This window comes from Canis lupus, chromosome 35, assembly GCF_003254725.2.
Source record: "Canis lupus dingo isolate Sandy chromosome 35, ASM325472v2, whole genome shotgun sequence".
Lineage (NCBI taxonomy): Eukaryota > Metazoa > Chordata > Mammalia > Carnivora > Canidae > Canis > Canis lupus.
Genome location: NC_064277.1, coordinates 18,105,197 through 18,127,453, shown reverse-complemented (window position 1 = coordinate 18,127,453; position 22,257 = coordinate 18,105,197). Strand labels below are relative to the sequence as shown.

At 36.7% G+C, this 22,257-nt stretch overlaps 1 long non-coding RNA gene across 9 annotated transcripts in view; it reads left to right on the top strand.

Annotated features, from left to right (window-relative positions):
* LOC112657565 (uncharacterized) overlaps positions 1-21,767 on the top strand; it is a 319,254-nt gene extending 297,487 nt beyond the window's left edge. For 8 of the 9 annotated variants that reach the window (XR_007408363.1, XR_007408374.1, XR_003135109.3 and 5 more), the window contains 2 exons: positions 4,876-5,097; positions 10,489-11,442. This is a non-coding gene — a long non-coding RNA (uncharacterized LOC112657565). Of the gene's footprint in view, positions 1-4,875; positions 5,098-10,488; positions 11,443-20,459 lie in introns of those variants that run through there. The other variant, XR_007408364.1, reaches the window with a different exon arrangement.
* The last annotated feature ends 490 nt before the right edge of the window (positions 21,768-22,257 follow it).

Below are 22,257 nucleotides of genomic sequence, written 5' to 3'. Positions count from 1 at the left end.
TATGTTTCCTTCCCTATGTGAAATCAAGCAAACAACATCCCTCTCAGATCTGGGGGAAATGGCTTACCTCCTCTCCCTCCTTTCTAGGCATGGGGTTCATCTTCCAATCCCAAACCCAAGGACGTCCAAGGGGATACTCACAATGGACTTTCCTCAGAGTTAGTCCAGATCACCGCTCATAGATGAGAAACAGTAATGTCTGGGGAGTGTATTTACCCAGCACCTCCCTGACATCATGGTGGCCCCTTTGTGAGAGGAGGGGAGCCACACTTCTGCATCCTCAGGCTGTCTGTGGTCATCTGTAAGGTCCTCAACTTCTGTTGCTTCTGTTAATTACACCAAAGTCTATTATTAGATACCTTGTAATATTAAATCATTTGTACAATATCTTCAATGGTCATATACGTTGTACACTTTATAGTATATACACTATATAGTATTCACATTTCCTTAGACAGAAGACAGGGAGGAGCTGAGAAATGTGCTTTTAGTAGTAGATGTTCATCTCTTTCTTAAGAAAACACATACAATTTAAATACAACTCAACAGTAAGTAGTTTTTACTCTTATTGAAGCAAACCTAACAGAAACTTAATGACTGCTGTGGATTTCTTGTGTGCTCCCCAGGAAAAAGGAGAGTTCTCTCAACAAAGTCCATCTTTGTAATATCCACATCAGCACTATATAGTTCATAGAAACCCCCATTACCTTTCTGCCTCTAGTATAATGTTTGGGTTTGGTTTCTTTTTTAAGATGGAAGAGGTAAATGTGAATTACATTCAGGGCAGGGGCAAGGAGGGGGTATGGGTTATAAGAAATTGTCTTCTCCCAGCTTATTATTTTAAAAAATGTCTCAAATGGTTTATTTTTGTTTTATATATATCTATATCTATATCTATATTATACTATATAGATATAGATATAGATATAGATAGATATAGATATAGATATACATATAATGTTCTAAAATGTGACCTATGCATGGCAGTACAGTTGGTCACAGTGTATAATAAGTTGGCTATAATAAGAGAAGAATAAAAAAAGCCTGGACTACAGTTCTTCCTACTATACCCTTCAGAAGAGAAAAGACAAACTGCTCGCATGGTGGCACCCAGCCAATCTCTAACTAGTATCAATTGCTTTGCCAACAAGGAACACAAAAGATGTTCATTGTTTGCAAACCGAGTTTCCTGCAAAGGCACCTTTTCTTCAGGCTAGCAAAACGGAGAACAAGACAATTCCTTCTGCTGCATCTTGCTCTTTCTCTTCTCCCTGTGATGGGAAACCTTTCTGAAGAAGGCAAATCTAAATCTAATCCCACAGGATAAGGAGACTTTTCACTTCACAGCATGATCTCTTCATTACAGCTGTGTGACCAGCAGCAGGCAATTGTTCTGGAAGACAGTGGCCAATATTATAATTATCTACATAAAACAATTCACTGGGTAGCCTTTGTTCTTGAAGTTTTTTTTTTTTTTTTTTTTTTTTTTAATTTGTATACAGTCTTTCCTCTCACCATGATGTGGCCCAGTTGGGAGAAGGGGTAGCTCCAAGAGCCAGTTCTAGGAGGGGATATGGGGGGGAAAGGGAGAAAGAGGTTCATCCCTCCTGCATGCCAGGTCTCAGGATCCCAAACCACCTGCCTTCTGGTTTTGCAGTGCTGGGAGCTCTGACCACATGGCAAGTCAGCATTTGTGCCTCACCCCAGGGAAGCTCTCAAACATTTCCAGCATTGTTTCTATGGTGAAGATATATTGTGTGCCACACTGCCTCCCCACACTTCTAGGACACAACAAGGTTATCATTTGGAGGTGGGCGACCTATATTTAAAGGACCCCCATACAAGACCTAGACACACGGTATGGAAATTGCAAAGACGTATGTAAGTCATTGGAGAAATAATGTCAAAAGCCCAAAGAGGCCTTTGAAACCAATGATCATTTCATTATTTGTGACTAAGATTGAGATGTGTTGAGTGGGTCATATCTCAACTTACAGGGTTTTTGTTCAGATCTCAGATAGGAATTTCAGACACTGCCATAGTCACTGTGTACATTTGAAATTATATTTCCTATTGTTTTTTGTATATTTTGATATGAGCCATAATTATTATCTGTAGATACTTGGAGTGGATTTATAAATTTCTGGAAGGAATTCTGAAGCCATAAAGCTCTTTTGTATGGAAGAAGGGGAGATTGTAAGAGAGTACATACTGATTACATTGGCAAATAAAAGGACATTCATGTTATGCTAAAATTAAATCTACATAAAAAAACCTATATAATACAGGACATTGTTCACTAGAGTGCATTTTTGGAAAGGCACCGTAACTTGGCATTTGAGAAATTACTAATCTCAATCCAGAGTATAACTAGTCTGGGAGTTTAAATAATATGCTTTTCAAACCATATACAATAATGTTTAAAGTAAAATTTGCAAGCACTTTTAAGATCCTCTTTATATTCCATTTACAAGCATTTAGTATTAAATGCATTTAATTAAATTGGAATTCTTTGAGGTTGCAAGATGTCAACAGATTGTCACCAAATTTCTGCCAATGAATATAATAACAAAATATGTTTAGGTGCTATTTTTGTTTCTCTCTTTGTTGGCTAGTGGACCTACCTTATTGTGCATTTTTTCTGCGTCACCGTCCCATAAGCAACTCAAACTCAATGTCACTGGAACACAGCAGCCCCTCACAATCTTAATGCCTATTGTTCATGCAGGTGACCAACACCTACTTCTATCTGCTCAATCCCAACACCAGGAATTGGCTCTTCATATTGTTGCTTAATCTCACGTCCGGTCATGTTTGTCTCCTCCTCCTCACACTGTCTTCATCATTTTTATCTGTTTTACTCTGCGAGCTTATCTGCTCTTTCTCCTGAACCTTAAGCCTCTTCACCTGTAAACAGCGCAGCTGCTGGAGTGACTTTTCTCAAGGAATCTCATCACTCCACTCCCTGCTTAAAATTCTTCATCACTGAGTCCCCTTTACCTTTGGACTAAAATCCAAATTACTTAACATGATGTGTAAAACTCTTCAACAACTCTGCCCCCCAGTTTCAGCACTCAGAATCTATAGGTGTGCTGTCTGGTAGGAGAGCCACTAGCCACAGGTGGATACTCAAAAATATTTTTTTAATGAGTTAAAATGGAATAAAATTTAAAATTCCATTTCTCAGTCATACTTGCCAAGTTTCAAAGGATTAATGTGGCTAGTGGCCCTGCATTGATGAGAGGGGAACAGGTACCTTTGGATCCACACTGAGAGTCCCATTCAGCGGCACTAGTTGGAGGTCACATAGCCAGCATATAGGCCCTCTGCCTTGAAGTTCTCCAACCACGTCCACTCCCCTCTCTTCCATATTGTTACCCAGCCTCTCGTCTCTGTCCAGCATCCTAGTTATCTTTGTCTTGTCACATCCTACTCACCTTCTCCTAATCCCCATCCAAACCCAGGGCAGGTGCTCTTCCTGTGGATTTTGTAGCCTGCTAAATGGACCTTTTTTGCAGAACACTCACTGTATGTGTTTTCTTGCCTGTCTTCCCACCAGTGTGAACTCTCTGCTATCAATATCAGTCTTGTTACATCTAGTACTCTTTCTGACTCATAGCAGGCAATTGAAACTATATCTAAGGATAAATCAAACATTAAATATCAACTTAAATTGTTTCCTTTGTGGTCATGTCTGATGCTCATATTAAACATTCAATGTTTACAGTGAGGGCAGTAGAACTAGAAGTTACAACCTTCTCTTTCAATTTCTTTGTGCTTCACTGATCGATTGACCCTGAAGTACTTATTTATCTTAATCTGTAACTTAAAACTCAATACAAAATTAAAAGATTAAATTATTGAGAAGTAAATGCCATAAAGTTCCAAGTTGTAGTAACACATACTTAATGTTTTGAAAGACCTCTTGGTGTTGGATGAATCAGGTATAAAATGTGCAGTAGTTATTTCGATGGTACTAATTATATAAATTTTGACATGCTGTGTTGTAGATGTCCTCTACTTAAAATAGAAGAACTTATTTTAAAAAAAAGATTTATTTATTTGAGGGGCACCTGGGTGGCCCAGTGGCAGACACCTGAGTGTCTACCTTTGGCTCAGGTCATGATCCTATGGTCCTGGGATCAAGTTCCGCATCAGGCTTCCGGCAGAGAGCCTGCTTCTCCCTCTACCTATATGTCTCTGCCTCTCTCTCTGTGTCTCTCATGAATAAATAAATAAAATCTTTTTAAAAAATGCTTATTTATTTGAGAGAGAGAGAATGCACACATGCAAGCAAGAGAAGGGGCAGAGGTAAACATGAATCCTCAAGCAGACTCCACATTGGGCATGGAGTCTAAGGTGGGGCTTGGACTTGTCTCATGACCCTGAGATCATGACCTGAGATAAAATCAAGAGTCAGATGCTTAATCAACTGAGCCATCCAGGTGCCCCAAATAGGAAAAATTTTAATTAGTGAAATTTTCTTATTCTGAACAGTTGAGTTACTTATATTTCTAAACCAGTATGTAGACCACTGAATCACTCTAATTTATTTAATAGGTGGATGGTGTGAGTAGACAAAAATGAAAACCAATTTGCTTTCTTTTTCTACCTTCAGCATATTTTTAAGTTTATGTTTCACAATTAGTGACAACATGAAGCATTGCTTTAGTGGTTAAATTTTTATCTTTTAACTTACTGAAAGAACTACCTTGTGAGTCATCTCAAATGTCACTCGAGAAATTTGCTGCTTTGAGTGTTCACTTGTTCATGACAGTTTTATGTTGTACTCAGAGTTTCAGAGTTAAATAAAAAGGCAGGCTGATCCTGCCTGTGTCTACTTTACTCTCATTTTTTCATGTCTTCTCCACATAGTTGTCTTTCCCTGCAACAAGCACCCATTAACATAACTGGAGAATAAAACAGTCAAGACTTGTAACTTCATAATCTGTGTATTGAAGTGACTGGTGATACGTGTGTGATTGTGGAGATCACAGAGCAGCAAGGGGGTATCGATGTACATTGGAAAAATGGGGTTAAAGAACTCAGCTTCACACTGAAGAACTTTATCTGGAATAACACCATACGGCAAATCAGGTGAGCCTTATTGGAGCTTATTTTTCTGATTAGTAAGAGCTAGCCCAATATCAAGACAGTCACAGGCCATCCCTATTCCTACCTAAAAGATATCTGATCTTTTTCTGAATGGTACTGTCTACAGAAAATTTAATATTCACATATATAATGTTATGCTGTATTTTCTCATCTGCATATGTAAGATTTATAAATGACCCCAGGACTAATTCTGCATGACAACTTGTAAAGAGATAGATTTCCAATTCTTGTTTTCTTTTTAATGCTGAGAAGGCACAAAAACAAAAAGCCCACAAGTGCCTCGGGATCACTGTATCATGGAGGATTGGCTAAATTATACCGGTGTAACAAACAAGCTCTGAAATATTGGTGACATAACCAATGCTTTTCTTTCTCATGCTGTATCCCAATGTAGTTGTGTGTGTGGAGAGAAGTGGAATGAGGTTCTTCTACTCTTGGAAACTTAAGGACACAGCTAATGCAGCCTCTACCATATCGAAAGAGTACAGATGAAGAATTCACACCTCTTCTTCTGTGCTTTGACCTAAAAGTGACCCATGCCAATTCTACTCACAACCCAACATCCAGAGCCAGTCTCATGCCCTGCTGTATCCAAAGAGGACTGGGACATGAAGGGTAGCAAATGATATACATCTGATGAGCACCTATAATTCGGTCATAATCAACTAGAGAAAAAGTCAAACCCAAGATTCTTCAATTCTCACTTGTGTCAATTAAAATAACTTGGAAATAAATATTAACTTAGACAACTCTATTTTTATATTAAATGAAAGGTGAATTAACCTTTAGTCAGGCCAGTTTCCATCCTTTTAAATACTAGCTTACTCTTACTACCTTTGATTCTATATATCAGATCAGATGATGGGTCAATATGAGTGAAAAGTATTATTCTTCTCTCTATAAAAATATTCAACTATTGGAGGCCATAGTTCAACCAAGGGTCACAATGGAAAATGGTATCAAAACATGATCCCTAATTATTGCATCCTTTATGTCTTCTAAATGAAAACAGGTTCAAGTTTATATGGATTTGAACAAATTTGTAGCTCATATTAAACATAGAGGAAGGGATCCCTGGGTGGCGCAGCAGTTTGGCGCCTGCCTTTGGCCCAGGGCGCGATCCTGGATATCCGGGATCGAATCCCACGTCAGGCTCCTGGTGCATGGAGCCTGCTTCTCCCTCTGCCTGTGTCTCTGCCTCTCTCTCTCACTGTGTGCCTATCATAAATAAATAAAAGTTTTTAAAAAATTAAAATAAATAAATAAAAATAAACATGGAGGAAAAACATAAAGCTTTCTGCTTTTATGTTTACATTATCCATCTTTTCTTGCAAGTTGTCCACCTTTTTCATCAGAGCTTTTAACACATGCTATTTTTAAATTCTTTGACAATTCCAAACACTATGTCATAACTGAGTCTGATTCTGATTATTTTGCCTCTTGAAATCTGTATTTTTTTTTTAATTTCTCATTGTCTTTTAGTGTGCCTTGGATCTTTTTGTTTTGTTTTGTTTTATTTTAAATCAGACATTGAGTAGAAGGAACTGAAGTAATTAGTGTGAAGATTTATGGTAATGGCTACAGTTGTGCTGTTGAATATTTGTTGTAGATGTAGGCAGTAACAACCTTAAATTTCTATAGTGTCTATTTTTTGAACCCCCTTGGGCTTCCCTAAGACCGCCCCCCTCATATAGAGTCTATGCTTCACTGCTCTTTCAGCTGTGATCAACTGTGGCTATACTTGAGTCCTGTGGGTATAGGGGTAAGGTGAGAAAGTGGAAGTTTTCTATCATCTTATGATTAAACCTTAGCCATGCAGTGGTCCCGAGTTCCTGGGCTTTGACCTTCACAAATATTTTTTAGTTTTTGTTCCCCTCTTACATGATTTAGGAAGGCTAAAGGAGGATAAACTGGAGAAGTGTCCTTCCCCCAGATGGGATAAGGCCCTACGAAAGTTTTATTCCCCCTTGGAGAGTAGGCCTTTGTTACAGAGAACACACTGAGTGTATTTCATGAAAGGCTCTTTCTTGGCTCTCCATCTTGAGCAGTTGGAGTTCTCACGTGTAAAAGTAAGGAGTCCCCCAAGAATTCAGCTGCCAGAAGTTTCTCACCCTCCAGGCAGTCCACATTTAGCCCCCCACTTAAGTATTTCTACTAGTGGCTCCAGTGACCTCTGCTCCAGACAAGGGATCTCAGCTATGAGACTTCAGTCACAGTTTGCTTCATGACATCAGTTCTCTCATAGATACAAAAAAGGTCATTGATTTTTAGTTCGTTCAATTTTATCTTGTTGAACAGATGACAGTGATGACTTCTAAGTGACATGCCAGAGATGAAACTGGAAGTCCAAGCCCATTTGCTAATAACACGAAATAGCAGTATCTTAATATCTTCTGCTTAGTTTGAAAGAATAATTAGCTCAAATCAGACAAGAGGAAAATTTTCAACAGAATTTTAATAGAAAACTTTGCATAATTGGTAGTTGGACTTGAAAATGATTTCCACAATTTAGTCAGTATGATCAACAACATACTTCTATTTTATTTACATATTAATGATGAGTGACTTTCCATTTTAATCTTAATCTGGCTATAACATCAAGTACCCAAATAAATTAGCCAAAAAACAGAAATTCAAATTGCTAAATTATGAGAAACCAGAATTTTGAAAAATAATAAACCATATGGAACTATATTTTTCTCACTCAAAATGTCATTAATACTATTTTTTGTGTTAGCACAAACTTTTATTTCATTGATAAAAATATATAACTTAAACAATTCTTGGTTATTTTATCTTCTTCTCATCCTTAAAATTCCCATTTTGAGAGTAGGTTTTCTAACATAGTCAACTTATTAACAGAGTATCATGTATGTACAATTTATAAATAAACATGTACACATGAAAATGAATATTTAGATTTTTACCAACGGTGTACAAGATTACAAGTGTTTGCTAATTGCCTCTTTGAGTAACCTTGGCCAAGTTTTGTAACTTCACTGAGTGTTAGTTTCTGATGTGCAAAATGGTAACAATGATTTATGCTTCTATGGTTGTTGCTACCATCAGATAAGAGAATGTATATGAAAAGGACTTTCTTAACTGTCAAGTGCTGAGCAAATGTAGCTATCTATATGCTTCACTGTTTCTGGGTTTCCATTCTGTGATTCCATATTACTGTAAAATGAAATAATGTTTTTTTTAATTCAGATAAATAACAAACTGGGAGTCAATTTATAAACTATAATAAATGTATCTATAAAGTATTGCTATGGACCTATTCTGAGTATATGAAAAAATACGCTTTCCAATCAGGAGCATAGCAGTGCCACACAGTATCTGACTCCTGTGCTGCTTTTAGTGTGAAAAAGACTAAAAAGCAGAGGTTCAGGAAGGCAGAAGACAGCCAACTTAGACCTCTGAAAGGTTGGTCAGAGCCAAGGAAACAGGACTGTTAACTCATTGGTTCTTGGATAACAACTTTCTCTCCTTTCCCAGAAATCACCAGGGACATTAAAAAGTCCATGAGGCTTATAGCACATTTTGATGCAGAGGAAAGAAATGTAGATCAAAAGCCTAGAAGACTTACGTTCTGTTTCTACTTCTGCATCAAACCAGTGGCTACCTTGGGAAACCCACTCAACTTTCCTAAACTTGAATTTCCTTCTCTACAAAATGAGTCTCTTATAACCCAGATCTAGATATTCTCTTAACCCATGAAGGGTACACTTGGGCAAAAGGGAAGTCTCCTGACATGGGCTCATAGTTTGGATTCTTCATGGACCTCAACTGAAAATGTACGCACTTGGTACAATATTTCTATGGATAACAATATTTGTGTGTGACTAGAGTTTGTTCTGTAAAAGCCAAAAATCTCTTGCCTCCATAGATAGCTTAATGTAATACTTCGGAGTGACATGGAGTCAGAGGATTCCCTAGTCCTGTTCTTGGACTGGTTCATTGAGATCAAAGGTGTTAGGGGTCATGCAGAGCTCATAATGCAGTAAAATCATACTTTTAGTGGACAGAGACAAGATGGTTGATTTGGAAGGGAATTAATTAGCTTTAATAACATTTTTATTAGTTACGTACCATACAGACATCAATAAAATCAATGTGATCTTCTAACCAAATGGCTAGTTAATGAAGATATGTCCAAGAAAACACATCAAACTTTTAAGAAAGACTAAGAAAAGAATGCATTTGGGGCATACAGGCAAGAAAGCGATGTTCGAAACAAAAATGATGAACTATGGGAAGGAAGAGAAATGCAGGCTGAGTTGTGAAAATTTCACTCATCTGTTCCTCACGCAAATTTTCATATCTCTCTGGAGATGAAATTTATTTCAGGACTGTAACTACCAAATATAAAATAAAAAATGAACTCTCAGAAAACGACTCAAGGCTTCATAATTTTAAAAAGAAATCATATGATCCAGCATATCACTAATTAAGATGGATGCCGTTTTCAAAAGCAAAATCTGTTATTTTTTTTTCCAGAGGTTCAGGCAAAAGAAAGACAAGGAGAGAATGGGAGAAGCTGAGTGGGAAATTCTCTGAGGAGACCATAAAGTGTCTCTTGAGTATACATCATCCAGCCCAGCCGGGCAAGCCCTTTTCTTAGTATCACAATAGCACCACCTTGGGAAGTCAAGACATCTCTAGATATATTATTATTTTCCTAACAATCTCCTCAGGGCCTGTTCGGGAGGATGACAGCAATCAGATATGCACCGAGGGAAGTTGATTTTCACATGACCAGAACAATTGTGTGCTGAAGTTGTTATTTGTCAACTGATTCCAAACATTCTTACCCACAAATACATGTTTAGAAATACATCAACAGCAGTGCCTACTATATATGGAAGAAAAGAAAAACAACAAATATTAAGAAACCGAAGTGTGCCAGGCATTATGTTAGGCAGTTTCGATGTAATAAAGTATTATTTATTCATAATGCTTTGTTTGATGTCATCCCCATGTTCCATAATACTAAGCTAAAGCTTAGGACATTTAAGACAGTAGTTTGTCCAAGTCCCCAACTGGTATGCAGTTGAGGCCAGCTTTGAATCCAGGCTCATCTCTGCAGAGACTATTCAAGGTCCCTCTAAGTCCTGATACTCTTACTTTTGGGGGCCCCAGCCCACATTTTTCAAATATGTTAAAATAAACAGAATAAACAGCCCACTTCAAACATTATTTACATATTACCAGATCTACTGAGTTGCATTTGAAAAATTCTAACAACTTTTGTTGCTTTACAACAAATGACTATAATTTTTGACTAGACTATTTTCTTTTTTTGCTTTTGTCTTTTTCAGGGTGCAAACATTTTTGTAAACTCTTGAAAAGTTCATAATTCTCCTGTTGCAGGTGTGGTACCCACCAGACACAGCAGCCTGAGAATGCATCTGAAGATACTACTCTTTCCACTTGGGCCGGCTGGATAGGCTTTCACAGCTTACCCAGAACTTTATCTTCAGGGGCGTATTTGCGTCATCACTGAGGTGCTCGGGTTGAAGGAGCCCTGTGGTATTTCCTCTGACAGCAAGGAATGTAGTGCAAGAATGTGATTCCCTCTGCTCCCATAACACCAGGTGCGTGTTGCAACCATAAGCTAAAGACACACAACAAATATCTGTTACGTAGGCGAGCAGGTATTTGAGGTCACTGGCCAATTTTTAAGGAATTCTTACAATCCAGAACTTACTATTTTTGGTTTACGCATAGTAATATGCATTTCTTTTTTATTCATTCATTCATTCATTCATTTAATATGTTTTTTTTATTGGAGTTCGATTTGCCAACATATAGTGTAACACCCAGTGCTTGTAATAAGCATTTCAAGAAAAATGTATTGAAGGAGCACGAAGAAGTATGGATCCATATGATCAAGTGACTGTGACCTGGTCTCCCCGTAAGTAAGTGGCAGCCCTCACTACAGCCTGCTTCTGGCACCAGCCCAGTCATTTCCAAACTGGATCACAGCCATAAATCAGAGTCCACTTGGCTGAATGCGGGTAGAGAGTCTTTAGAATAGTCTTCTTACTATTCATCTGGCTGCCAAAACACATAAGTCACATACACTTAAATAATTTCCCCTCCATTCTTGAATGTATGTCTCTTTCGGGATTTGAGAGCTTAACAGCTTCATATCTCAGGTCATGATCTATTTGGGGAAACCCGGGTGGCTCGGCGGTTTAGCACCACCTACAGCCCAGGGCATGATCCTGGAGACCTGGGATCGAGTCCCACATCAGGCTCCCTGCATGGAATCTGCTTCTCCCTCCGCCTGTGTCTCTGCCTCTGTGTGTGTGTGTGTCTCTCATGAATAGGTAAATAAAATCTTTTTAAAATATTATCTATTTGGGTATTTTTGTGCTATAGGTTTTTTTCTCTGATTTTTTATCCTAATAAGTCACAGAATCCTTTCCATTCACCATTCTGGTGATTTCTATCCTTTACCTTCACATTCCTCTTACTTCGGCTTGGGAACGATACAATACTGTGTGTACATCTTTGGAGAGTTATGTCAGAGAGTGAAAGGAAAAAAAAATTAGTCACTTAATTTATGGAAATAAGAATAAGTGGAATAGATTTCAGAAAATAATAAATGACTGATCCAGCATCTTTCTCAAGTAGTCTCCTTACATTATCAGAGTAGCACGGTGGAGTTTTTTTGTATGTTTTTTGTTTGATGGCTAGGAATCTTAAAATATTGTATTGAAACATTAGCAATCATCCATTTCTACTAATTTAAAAGACATTACTTAAAACATTTTCCTCTTCCTTCGAAATAGATGGTTAGTAAAACTCAACCCGGGCCAGCCTTGTATAGAAACTCAAATTGGTTTGTGCATTCATTTTTAAAGTATTAGGTCCTACACATGAAGCTATTGTTTCTTTTAAAATAAATGATAAACATTAACTAATAAGCCCTCACAGAACCTACACATCTAAAATGAATGAAACTTGCTTTTACACAGTGGTTTGTTTAGCTGAATGTGAGATACTTCTTTTTTTGTCTTCATTTTCAAGGCTTGAGGGGCACCATGGAATTCTTTCTTAGGATGGAAGAGTGAAGAGATTTTCTTGCAATTTGTAGAATTCACTGCAGAAGTTCTACTCCAACCACTAGTCCCAGCATCAATGTGGAGGACCTGGGAAATAAACCACATTTGTTGAACTGAAACTGTATGACTAAGCTTTGGACTGATTAGAGTCAGGTGAACTTTTCCTCTCTGTGGGAAGCCACAGAGAAGAATAGCCTGCTGTCTTTGAGGAGGTGAATCCAGCTCATGGTGCCTTAGGTAAGGAGAAAGAAAAGAAGGTGTAGGAAAGGTCTGAGTACTGGTCCTTTTCCTTGGAAACAAGGGGAAAATACCTATCATGACCACAGCTGCTTTCTAAAAAGGAAAAGAGCCATATGAATGTCATTTAGTTCTGCTGATGTCCTAGTAGGTTTTAGGGCTAGATTTGAGGGTAGGGGGTAGAGAAGTCTTCATTGCTAATATGATAGAGAAGAATTTGGAAGTTTGAGGAAGATGAGAGAAAGTAGATGAAAGAGTGTGGAAGAGATGTGAAGAGAGAAAAGCAAGGCAGGAGATAGTATGAGTATGAGCCTGATGTGGTGTGAGGTTGGAGTATTACAAGTGTGAAGTGATCAAGGGACAGAGACTACAATGACTTTTCAGAGCTGGGTGCCTAATAGTCCATTTGAAATTGTTTAGGTTGTGATACAAGCAAGCCCCACTTTCCAGCTCTGGAAACCTTCAGTTAACTCTCCAAATACACATGACTGTGAGGAATTTTAATGCTTCATTTCACGTTTGTGAAATTGAGGAGAGTCTGGGTATATATAACGCAGAGGGGAATTGATTTTTGGGAGTGTGTAAAAAAATCCTTCACATGGGATAGTTCAATGGAATTAGAAACTAAGAACCAGAGGCAAACTCCACTATTAAGAATTAGTACAAATCTTGGATAGAAGTTTCAACTTCCACCAGATTTAGAATAGGAATTCAAACAATCTTTTGAAAATCTTAGCAGGTACAGAGATACCAGATAAACACCTGGACTAGATATTTGTACTAAATCAGTACTTTCCTTGTTATCCATGTAATACATTTTATAAGCTCTTGGAGTAAAATAGCAAAATTGTACATTTATGTACACTTAAAAAAAACTGTGGTGAACTCTCTCACACCATACACAAAAATAAACTCAAAATGCTTTAAAAACCTAAATGTGAGACCTAAAACCATAACAAGCTTAGAATAGAGTACAGGCAGTAATTTCTCTGACATCAGCCATAGCAACACTCTTCTAGTATGTCTCTTGAGGCAGGGGAAATAAAAGCAAAAATAAACTATTAGGACCATATCAAAATAAAAGCTTTTGCACAGTAAAAGAAACAATCAACAAGACAAAAAGACAGTTTATGGAATGGGACAAGATATTTGCAAATGACACATTCAATAAGGACCTAATATCCAAAATTTATAAAGAACTTATACAACTTAACACCATAACAAGAATAACAACAATAAAACAATATGATTTGAAAAATGAGCAGAGGACCTGAAAAGACATTTCTCCAAAGAAGACTTACAGATGACCAACAGACACATGAAAACATGTCCAACATCACTAATGACCAGGGAAATGCAGATGAAAACCACGATGAGATATCATCTTATACCTGTGAGAATGGCTAAAATAAAAAAAGATATGAAACAATAAGTGTTGATGAGGGTGTGGGGAAAAAGAGCCCTTGTGCACTGTTGGTGGGAATGCAAATTGGTGCCACCATTGTGGAAAACAGTATAGAGGTTCCTCAAAAAATTAAAAAGAGAAATACCACATGATCAAATAATTCCACTACTGGGTATTCACCCAAAGAAATCCAAAAAAGATAAATGCACCTCCATATTTATTATGCCATTATTTATAATTGCCAAGATATGGACATGGCCCAAGTGTCCATTGAATGGATAAAAAAGATGTGAGATACACACACACACACACACACACACAGACTGGAATATTACACAGGCATAAAAAGATTCAATCTTGTCTTGTGACAACATAAATGGACGTAGAGGGTATTATACTATGTAAGTCACATAAAGACAAATATCATTTTATTTCACTCATATGTGAAATCTGAAGAACAAATGAAAAAACAAACAAACAAAAAGTAGAATCTGACCTATAAATACAGAGAGCAAGCTGGTAGTTGCCAGAGAGATGGGGATGGAGGGCTGGAAAATGGGTGAAGGAAGGTAGGAGAAGCAGGCTTCCAGTTATGAAATGAGTAAGTCACAGGAATAAAAGAGCATAGGGAATATAGTCAACGATATTGTAATAGGGAAGCACGAGGATACTTGTGGTGAGCACAGCATACATAACGTATAGAGATGTTGAATCACTATGCTGTACGCCTGAAACTAATGTAACATTGTGTGTCAAGTATACTCACGTAAAGTTAAAAAAAAATAAAAAATAAAATACACTCAGAAAATGCACTCAGCTAAGCTGATGGGTCCTATTTAGAAGTGACAATTGAATAATAGAAAATAAAGACTAGAAGAATGATTGAAACATTACTGAGAAAGAAAGAAGAACTGCAGAGAGGGGGTTTTAATTTATAGTCTAGGACAGACTTTAGGGAGCCATGTAATGGCTCTAATATGTAGATAAATTTTATGCATTTGTGAATGGATAACATATGACATTTTAACTAATGTAGTCTCTTCCTGGTAGTTCTGCCCTATTCATTTGTTCAAGCTGCAAAAATGGAAAATAGATTTTGGTCTCTGCCTCCAGTTCCTGGCACAGAGCTCCTAAAACCTTTATAATTTCCTGGACAATAGGGGTGCATATTGTTCTAATGAGGTAACTCTGGGTAGGCTCCTAGGTGGCTAATGGATGGGGGCTAGTCCCTGGGAAGACACAACCATGATCAGAAGCTTAGAGCTTTTAGTCCCCTCCTCCTTCCCACCATTCTCTTAGGAAGGGAGAGGGACTGGAAATGGAATTAATGATCAAACATGCCTATCTGATGAAGCATCCATAAAAATCCCAATAGCATGGGACTCAGAGAGCTTCCAGGTAGGTGAATGCATCCATGTATCTGGGAGGGTGATGTATTTCAACTCCATGGGGACAGAAGCTCCTGTGTTCATGACCTTTCCAGACTTGTCCTGTGTCTCTTCATCTGGTTGTTCATCTGTATCTCTTATTAAATCCTTTATTAAGCTGGTAAATGTTTAAAAAAAACTGTGGTAAAATATGCATAACACAGAATTTACTATCTTAACCATTCTTAACTGTGCAGTTTAGTAGCATTGGGGCATTTACATTGTGATACAATTATCACCACCACCCATCTCCAGAACTTTTTCCATCTTCCCAACTGAAATTCTGTACAACCCCAAACAATAACTCCACATTCTGCCTTCTGTAGCCCTTGGGAACCAAAGAAGGAAGGAGCCAAAATACCAGTTTATTTTCTGCGGCTATAAATTCAACTACTCTAGGTAACTGATACTAAGTAGAATCATATACATTTGTTTTTCTCTAATTGGTTTATTTCACTTGTCATAATGTCCTCAATTTCATCCATGTTGTAGCATGTGACAAAATGTTCTTCCTTTTTAATGCTGAGAATATTTCATTGTATGTATATACCACATCTTCTTTATCCATTTATCTGTTGATGGACACTTGGGTTGCGTCTACCTTTTAGTAGTTGCAGTAATACTGCTATGAACATGAGTGTACAAACACCTCTTTGAGATCCTCCTTTCAATTATTTTGGGTATATACCTAGGAGTAGAATTGCTTGATTTACGGTAAGTCAGTTGTTAATTTTTTGAGCAATCACTATACTGTTTTCCATAGCAGTGGCACTATTTTATGTTCCTACTAATAGTAATAGGTGTTTCAGTTTGTCCTCATTCTTGTCAATACTTGTTATTGTGTGCATTTGTTTTTGTTTATTTGTTTGTTTGCTTTCCATCATCTTAATGGAGGTGAGATGGTTTCTCATTGTGGTTTTGATTTTCATTTCCCTAATGATTAGTGATGTTGAGCTTCTTTTTGTGTGCTTATTGGTCATTTGGAGAAGTGTCTAATTATGTCCTTTGCATATTTTAAAATCAAGGTGTTTGGCTTTTCGTTGTTGAGTTGCAGTTCTTTATAGACCCTATATATCAGATATATCATTTGCAAAGATTTCATTTCTGTGGGTTACCTTTTCATTCTGCTGATTTTGCCTTTGCTGAACATAAGGGTTTTTTTGTTTTGTTTTGTTTTGTTTTTGTCCAGTTGCCTATTTTTTCTTTTTTTGACTGTGGTGTCATAATCATGAAATCATTGCCAAATTCAATGTCATGAATATTTTTTCCTTCCGCTCTTACATGTAGATCTTTATTGATTTTGAGTTAATTTTTGTCTATAGTGTAGGGTAAAATTACAATTCCATTCTTTTGTGTACATGTTATTTTTTAAACCTGCTTTTCTTCACTTAAAATATAAAGATCTTCCTACCTATTCAAAATTCTTCTCTCAATGTCATGTTTTATACTTATGCCTTGGACCATTCCTGCTTGTATTATACTTTTCATAATTTAAAATGTCATAACTTTTAAAATCTACCTTCAGAAATCTACCTTAAGCAAGTAAATTGGGTTGTAGTCACCAAGTGAGCCATATTCTCTCAATGAAATCTGTTTTGAAGAATTTCAGGATAGTTCTGTGGGAAGATAAACCAGTTCCCTTTGAATTAAATACAATTTTAAAACACTTTCTAGTATATTTGTAAAAATGTGGTATTTTTAAGTGATTTCCCACTGTTGATTGCCTACTTATCTTTTATTCCCTCCCCATATATCCTCTTCCAAGAACCACAGTTTTGTACATGTGTCTTCATGTCCCTCACCTATCTCTTGCACCTCATGAGCATCTCCTCCTATCTTAGCTTCCTGAAGAGATCCTTTTAGGAATCCAGGTATCAATCAATCATAGCATCATTTTCTGATCATTGATACTGGTCCAGAAATATGTATAAGGCCTGGAGTTAAATATTTCAATTTTTTCTTTGGATATAAATAAAAGAAGCAAGGATTTCCTTACAACAATGAGTAGTAGAACAAACCCATGGGTTAAGCCAAATCTGTGAACAACAGAAAAGAGTCTTGGAAGAACATGTGTTGTTAATGACATCATGGGGTTTTTGTAGCAGTCTACCTTCAAGTTGGCTATTCCTCTGAAAGTCACGTGACAAGAAATTATCTGACTTTTCAAGTAAGTTTGGTTGCCTCAAAGCAGCTCAAAGCATCCCATTTGACATGCAAGTATATTTTACTTGATTTTCATAATATAGCTCTGTGAGGCAGGTAGGATAGGTACAATTATTATCATTTAAAAATGAGGATTCAAACTCAGAAATGTGGAGCTGATTTACTGAGATTACTAATTGGAATAAATTTTAGAAACTGCTCTGGAACCCAGCCAAGTGTTCTGTGAATCTGTATATTATTTCCTTTTGCTTTGTGGCCACTAGGAAAAGACATTTATAGTTATTCCAGCCTGGCTAAACGATGCAACTGTACATTCTTGCCAAACAAAAGAGCAAAATCCACATCCACTTTGATATCCTATTTGTTCATTTATATAGTATTCTATCAAACTGCCTCAAATTTATAGATTTCCACTTCAGTTTTTCTTTTGGATTCCAAAGAGAATTGGTTTTCATGTATTTCAAGGGAGTATTTTTATATATCTGATAGGCCTATTGACATGCTGCAAAAATTGAGTAATACAGAGACTTTATCTGAAGGAAAGTAAAACTTTGGTCATCTTGCATGCAGATAAGCTTTGGACAATGCCTTGACTACTATAGGCTGCTTATCCTTGTGTCATTTGCATATTGAAATAGGTCTCATTTTTTCTGGACACCTTAACAAAAACGCTCATAAATTACTCAAAGTCAATTTCACTTTTTAAATTACATTATTGGATCTAACCTGGAAGACAGAAGGAAAGTAATATAGATAGGCATAGAGTTGTTAGTAGCACTAGCTCAGAGCCTGAAGCCACAGAAATAAAAGTGGATTTATAAATGTCTCCTCAAGGATCAGAATGAGATTTTTCTTTCAGCTCTAATAAAGTCTTTCTGGAGTCCTTAATTCTGAGAAAATTGTTTCTGTTCGTTATTTGAATCATCTTCCCAAGGTCAGTCATAGGTCACCTGTTGCTCACAAAGAAGGAAATGTATTAACATGGAACAGCCAAGGTGATTCATCTGGGCATGTACTAAATACAAATTAATAGAGGAACCAGCCCAACTCCCATTAGAACAGGGTTTTTATTTCCTCCTTAGTATATGAACTTAAGTAGCTATTGCATTCTGTTCCAGATGTTATCTTCTTGCTTTTTCAGAGTTCTTTAGAATTTTAATATAGAAGAAAGAAAACTAGAAGTAAATATTTTAATAAACAACCTTACCTAAAGCTGCTTTTTGTGATAGTACGTTGTGGCAAATTATAGATAGGCACAAGTTCTTAGACTTACTTCTCATTAAGAGGTAGAGTTCATAATTCCTCCTTTGCATTTGTGTGGGCTTTGTGACAGCCTGGTGAGTAGAATATAATAGAAGAGCAATGATGCTCTGCCAGTATCTAAGTCCAGGCCTTAAGACATTGAGACCTATCTGTGTCCTAAGATGTCCTTCAAAATTTGTACCCCCTAGATCATATGCCCTGTACTATACCCTTCTCTTGATTTGAGATGGCACCTGTGCCTGTGATGGATGTCACTCTGGTGAATGTGCTATCTTATGTGGCAAGGGTGAATGGATTTGTAGATGTAATTAAGGTCCTTAATACGTTGACTTTGAGTTAATCAAAAGTTTATTATCCTGATTAGGTCAGCTTTACTCAGATGAGCTTAGTTTTTCTAACATATGGTGCTGGGATAGTTATAAAAAAGAATGAAGTTGAACCTCTCTTCATACAATACACAAAAATTAACTCAGAGTAGATAGTAGGCCTAAATGTATACATTAAAAGTATAATATTCTTTGAAAACACAAGGGTAAATCTTTATGAATTTGAGTTAGGCAAAATTTCTTGGATAAAACTTTAAAAGTGTAAGTGGCAAAAGACAAAATAGACAAACTATACATCATTAAAATTAAACTTGTGATTCAAAGGACATAAGAAAGTGAAAAGTCAACCCATCCCTCCCTTCCCTCCTTCCAATATACACTTAACCTGTGCTCTCAGGTTTTTGTGATATGGCTTAGGGTTTTTTTCCTTTATTAATCTACCACTAATTTCTGGGTTTCAGTCGAGAAATTTGCCTTTATAATTAATAAAATAGAAAAGCAAAAACCAGGAAAAAAAAAAGGGTGAAAATATTTGCAAGGCATATATCTGGTAAGAGACTTGTATCTATTAGATGTAAAGAGCTCTTACAACACAATAATGAAAATATACATAACTCAATTAAGAATATGGGCAAAGACTCTGAGTAGACAGATTCCCAATGAAGATATACAAATGGCACCTGAAAAGATGCTCAACATCACTAGTCATTAGGAAAATAAAATTAAAAAGTACAATGATGTACAAAACTACAATGAGATAATAAACACCCACTAAGATAATTATAATAAAAAGATACTAATAAATATTGATGAGGATAAGGAGAAGTAGGAACTCTTATATATTGCTGATGGCTATAGAAAATGATACAGAGACTTTGAAAAATGTTTGGCTATTTCTGACCTATGAATTCCACCCCCTGTATAAAACCAAGAGGAACAAAATACATAGCCACAGAAAAACTTCTACATGAGCATTCATAGCAGTATTATTCACAATACTCCAAGGTAGAAGCAACCTAAATGTCCATCAGTTGATAAACAGATGAATGGAATGTGATGTATCTATAAAAAGGAGTAGTATTTAGCAATAAAAAGGAATGAACCACTAATACAAGGGACAATGTGGCTGAACATTGAAAACATTATGCTAAGTTCAAGAAGCCAGGCATAAAAACCTTCATATTGGATGATTTCATGAATATGGCTAGAACAGTAAAATCCATACACAAGAATAGATTAATAGTCACCAGAGCTGGGGGATAGGGGGTGAGGTGTAGAATGTAGAGTAACTGCTCATGTTTCTTTCGGCATAATGAAAACGCTCTAAAATCAGATTGTGCTGGTAGTTGAATAAGTGAATATACCCAAAACTGTTGAATCACACATCTTTAATGAGTGAACTGCATGAGATGTGAATTATATATCCATAAAGCTATTCCTTTTTTTTAAGATCAGACCCTCCCTGTCGACCTTGAAGAAGCAAGCTGCCATTAGTTCGGCTGCAAGGAAATGGATTTTATTGACAACCATCGAACTTGGAAAATGACCTTACATTTCAGATGAGACTGTAATCCTGGCTGATACGTTGTGTGCAGTCTTGTGAGATCCTGAGTGGAGGACCAACTAAGTAACTTGTGCCCAGACTTCTGACCTACAGAAATGATGAGATGATAAATAGATGTTGTTTTGTACCACCAAATTTGTGGTCCTTTGTTACACAGCAGTAGACAACTAATCTACTTTTTTTCTCTTGTACAACTTGCTTTTTTAAAAAATTTTATTAATATTTTTTATTTTTATTTTTTTAAGATTTTATTTTTATTTATTCATTAGAGACACACAGAAAGAGGCAGAGACATAGGCAGAGGGAGAAGCAGGTTCCCTGTGGGAAGCCTGATGCAGGACTCTATCCCAGGACCCTAAGATCACAACCTGAGTCAAAGGCAGACACTCAACCACTGAACCACCCAGGCACCCCAGACTACTTGCTTTTGGAACCCAGCTGCCATGATGTGAGAAGTCCCAAGTCACATGGAGAAGCCTACCTGTGCTCCCAGCATCAATTGCCAGTCATGGGTGTGTGACATGTTGGCCATCCAGCCCAACTGGATTTGACCACAACTGCCTGGGAAATCACACACAAGAACCATCTGGTTGTGCTCAGCCAGCTCACAGAAATGTGAGAGATAATAATAAATCTAAATTTTAGGATTGTTTATTATATAACTATAGATTACAGGAATTTTTTAAATGCCTATTTTATTTATTCAAACAGGTCTTTTATCTTTTTTTAATCTTAGGAGAGAAATTCTGCTTTCAATTTTCTCCATTTTGCTCCTGGCCTTCTGACAGTATGGAAGGTCAATAGATGACTTCTCTCAAGAATGGAAAGACATTGTTAGATATCTTTTCAATTCAAAATGAAACACTGATTTTAGGGAGTGGAGATGGGATTCCTGCTATATTTAAAAGGGAACTCTAACGAGGACTACACTGGGGGCGGGGGTGCTATAATTAATTGAAGAATGCATTCTCATTCTAGATATAGGTAGGTATAGATATAGCATCAAGTGTGAATACGGATATAGATATATAGATATATACGTATAGAAGGATATTTATATTAAGAAAGAAAAAATGCAGACACATTGAATCTAAATTAAAAATGTATAATAAATACCCTAAAAACATTTATTACCATGACATTATTAGTATGGAGAAATGGCAGTAGCAAATGAATTCCTTATGTTTTTATAGTTCTGGCTGCTTAGTATTTCTATACTAAATAAAAAGTACTGTGTAGTAACATTTTAGTCTCTTGTGCCCATATGTATTATTCATTGTAGCTAAAGCCAATTTGTTCACAAGTATGATAATTATCTAATTCTGCTTGGGAAAAGCTTTTCTCATTACTGGAATAAAGTTTCTAATTCCAGTAAAAAGAATTTTCAAATCTTCTTGGGGAAAAGTCAATACATCAGCTTCAAATCTGCTTTGTTTTGTTAAAATCGGAATCAACAGTTTGAGAGCTACAGCTTCATAAGGAAGTAATCGTGTTAGTCACCCTCTTGGCACTACATGGGTATTAATCTTTTCTTTTCATCAGGCTCTCTGACTCCTTCACAATTTTATAAGGTCCCCCACAAAGCCAAATTAATAATGTTTCTTTCATCAAAACTCATGAATGTGCAATTAATAATCAATGATCTTGGGAGAATAAAAGAAACAACTTTACAATTTCTAGATCA